We start from the raw sequence: 4,632 nt of genomic DNA, 5'->3' as shown, positions 1-4,632 counted from the left end.
GCTCGTTGGGGAGGGGGCGGGCTGAGGGGACGGGGACGGGGACGAGCTCCGCGAGGGGCGGCCGCGGGGAGCGGGGTCCGCGGCGGGGAGCGGGCGGCGCGGGCCTGGGCTGCCAGAGGCCCGGCCGTAAAACCCCACGTAACGTTGTGGCGTTAAGCCCACAGGGCGTGATGTGCTGTCCTGCGCGCTGCCGTCAGGGGCGATGCGCGGTTTTCCCGAAGAGCGGCCGGTTCGGGTCGCGCTGGGTAATAGAGGCCGGTTTGGGTTGCGCTGTCTCGGTGGACTTGCAACAGGCGTGGAGAAGCTTCTTTCGTAAAACAGTGAGGTGGAACTTGTTTTTATTGGTTTTTTTTCCCCCCAAATATATGTAGTTCCAAATATTTGGAAAGTGATTTTTTTTTTATTAGAATCTCAAAGCTTTGAGGTGTATTTTGTATTCTGTTATCAGCTCCGTTGTACCTCTTGATTACTTGCAACATAAACATTTAAGGGGGAAAAAAAAACTGCAGCAGAAAGTTAACTGCAATTCAGACTATTTTTTTCCTGCTTCAAAGGTACAACGTGCCCATAATTCTTTATTGTAATTTTTACTTGCAATGCCTTTAAAGAAGTTTACCATGGAAAAAAAGTCCTCTCAAAACCTTTACCAGCATGCTGACTCCCAGATCCTATCTCAGAAAGCATATTCCCAATAACGCATACGAATTCTGTGGAACAGGCAGAGAGAGAATTCAGTTTTTCAGGACAATATTCAGTTGCTTTTTACAGTTGCACCATTTTACAGTCCAGCAATACTTTTTTTTTTTTTAATTTGAAAATTTGATTCATTAGCAAAGTCAGTATTTTGAACAGAAAGAGTCATGACAATCATGCAAAATGCACTCAGACCAAACTAAAGCTGTTTAAGTAGTAATCACAGCATTTCAGAGCTTTGAAGCCATTGACTTAGGAAATCAGCAGAAAATTTTTTTAGTACCTATTTTTGCATAATTACTATGTTCTATAAATTTTTTTTTTTAAGCGAACAGGATGACTGTTTTCTCTTCCTCTTTTAAGCTCCCCAAATAAACTCGGTCAAAATTTCCACTACAAGTCAATTTACAACAACTAGACTGCACATGTATTTCTCTTTTTGTTTTACTTTTAGCAATAAGGCAGGTGGTACATTGATGGGGAACGAGTACTTAAACAAAGAATATGGGAACTGAAGAGTTATGGACTTCACAGTGTATACCATTAGATTTACCTCATTTTTATCACTAATAGCATCAGAACTGCAGGCATGTCGTACAGGTCAGGTGTTTGATAAAGTACCATACTATAGTATGAAGACATACTATACACAGATCACACAAATGATTTAACTGCACTGATTAAGAAAAGATGTCTTGAATGTGTGCATGTTTTTATGCAAATGAGGCCAGATAATACACTTAATTTCTGAGAAAGGGAATTCTGTGGAAGATATTTCTTATAATGGAAATTCTGCTGTTTTTCTACTATCTGTTAAGAAGCTGATGCAAAGTAAAACCTGCATAGAGCAAATCACTGCAGAAACATTTTTAAAAACTTTATTATTTAAGAGCTTTAGAAATCTGCTAATTATAAATGTTCAAAACATTTTGGACCGCTAAAAGCCCATTCTCTACAGAACCACAAACCAGATATGTCTTAGGCAGATGTTACTTGAACTGAATGACAGGCTGCATAGCCTGGTTAACAACAGGTAGTACTACTGAGAAGAGTCCTCTTGTATGTGATGTACCTACAGGTGATAGATACAAGCCATCTACTAAGGCCAGTTGAAGAAATTTTCTGTTTTGTGGAAGTGATTGCAGATTACCAACAGTACAAATTCCACTGACATTCCTGAACTTCTAATGTAATCTGCTCTGTAAAATACAGCATTGTTCAAACAAAACAATTTGTATAATAGAAAAGTATTAGGCAGCCTTACATAATGGTTAATGTATCTAAGAGTAAGTAAATGTTAGTTAGCTTCAAGTCCTTTTAGAAAACTGATCAGCTGTAGCCCTTACTTTTGAAATATTAACATCTGTTGTTCAGTTTCAAATAGCAGAAGACTAGACAGTAAGGAAAATATAAATGCATTTTCTTTACAATTCTATGTAATTTAATTTTAACAAGACATATTTCCTGTAAGTGTTTTGGTACAGCGCTGGAAAAAAAGGAGTGTGAGATAGACCCCTCTGCCTTGATCATGTGTCTGAAAGTACTCAGGACAGATGAATCTGATGCTGTTTTGTGAGTAATATTCTAGGGACCGTGGCTGGACTACAGTAATAGCTGCAAGATATCATGCTACAGCATTCTTTATTGTGTCTTTTTACCAGGGACTGGAACAATGGAAACGTGTATTTAAAAAAAAAAAAAAAAAAAAGAGAGAGAGAGAGAACGAACCCCAAACCTATGCCATGAGGGAGTTGCACCTTGGAGTTAATATTCAACATATTCTTGCTGAAACAATGTATCAGTTAGGCAACCCTTCTATTGATAAGGGTCAATATACTGATAATGTTTTGAGTTGTTGGTTTACAGGAATACTGTAGAATTTCTCAATTGATACTCATCTCTGAAAACTGTATTATAAAATCTTAATTAAAACACATCAAACTAGCACACTCCTACAGAAACAGCTAAACAAAGGACAAATTATTTTCTTGGTTTATTTATTCATCTGTATATTGCTTAAAAGAGAATATGTAAACAGCTTTTAGATCTACTAGGTTAATCAACAGATCCACACAAAGACGATTTAAACTAGAATTACCTGCAGGCCAACACCCTACCGCATGCATACTGTAAAGATGGCTTTATACTTGCAAAAGGAACAAAAGAATATTCTTATTGCTCATTGTGTTCCAATTAGATGATAGCAAAATCTTAATGTTAGTAACATCTTAATTTAAGTTACCCTGAATGCTAACAAACATTAGTCAACCATCTACAAAATGTGTACAGAAAATGGTTGTTAAAACTTTAAATTCAGCTTCTTTATACTGTTTATGTGTTTGTGTTTTCTCTTGGATTGTCAGATTGAACACTGTAGAAAAGTTATTTTGAACTAGAAACGCAAAAGGACTCAAGTTCTGCCTGAGTAAAATTTTCAGCTTCTGTTCAGCTGCCGTGTGATGTGCTGCAAGCATGTCAGATTTGTAGGTGTCTGTTTTCAACATTAAAGTTTGTCAGGTGCCTGAATTTTTGCTTCTGGGCGGACTCATCTTAGTTTTGCCAATTTTGAGTTTTTTGCCTAGCCAATATTTATTAAATAAAGTCAGGATTAGTGCTCTTTCTGAGGGGCTCAGTCTGACAGCTGTTTTACAAACGTGCCTATATGGGGCTGTGAAGAACAGTGGTGTGTTGCATTAACATGTACACAATAATTCTGTCTATAAATATTTGCCAAACATATAAGACATACTGATTCACATCCCACCTCTGTGTGGCAGGATTCGAATCCATTTCTCTTAATTCCCCAGAAGTGTGTTGCAAATTATCAAGCAGGTCAGTGTAGCTCTATCCCGACAGCTGTGCGTCCAGTCCCACTTCTGCAACAGCTGCAGCTTCCAGGAGCAGGCATGGTTCCCTCTCTGCTGGCAGCGACCGCCCAGCTCTGGGCTGGCCACGGCTAGTGCAGAGGAAGTTGGCTGTAAGACACTGTTTCAGGAAGGAAATGCGCTGCACATCAGATGTGGTGTTTTAGGACGCCAGCTGGATCACCTGACTAGGTTTTTTATGGGTGGAAATAACTTCTGCTGAGGCTCTTCTGCTTATTAAGCTAAAGCGAGCATGGTATTTTAGCCCAGTGAATAGGACAGTACCTGGATGCCCAATCCTACTCTAGAGACTTTTTTCCAGGTTTTACATTAGAGAAAAAGTGAAAAAGCTACACTGTAGCATTCGGTAGCACAGCAGTTAAACCCTTTTGGGGTTCCAGCTTTTTTTTACTTTAAGGTGTTTGACACAGGGCTGTAATTGTAACAAACAAAAGGAAGTAAGATACCCTGTTCATGTAAACCGTGATAATACCAGCAATGGGTACCGTGATGGTACTTTCTCCTTGCTTTACTTGGCCAGCAACTGAGTTATACCTTTTCCCTGAAAGAGATGGGGGGGGGGGGAAAAAGCTCCAGCAAGGCCAAGAAATATGCTGTACTATACATTAAAAATCAGGTTGCAAGATGTTTTAGTTTATATGATGGATGAGCAAGAGTCAACCGCTTACCTGAAAAAAGCTGTGTAAGGTTTTCACTCCATTTATATCAGGGGGAAAATTCCCACTAGCTTCATTATGAATTTTGAAGGTACAGTTCTGTCTTTCAGCATCGTTCCATCATAACTGCATCTAGTTACTACTATATTGACTTTGTTTTAATGGTCTTGTATTTCATCACTACAGTTACTGTACAAAACTTACTGTTTAAGTTACTGTTACAATACTTATATTAACAGTATTAGCATCCTGTTATCTTGACACAAGAGGGAGAAATGGCAGTAAAGTATTCCAAATACTTTTTGATTTAAGCAGAGACCCATCTCTCTAAATATTAGTTCAGTGTTTGAATTTCCTGTAGTCATATTTTATCCAGGTCAAAAAAAGTGACTGCAGCA

Source organism: Apteryx rowi, unplaced genomic scaffold (assembly GCF_003343035.1).
Source record: "Apteryx rowi isolate R43461 unplaced genomic scaffold, aptRow1 scaffold_1, whole genome shotgun sequence".
NCBI lineage: Eukaryota > Metazoa > Chordata > Aves > Apterygiformes > Apterygidae > Apteryx > Apteryx rowi.
Note: the sequence above shows the minus strand (reverse complement) of the source record.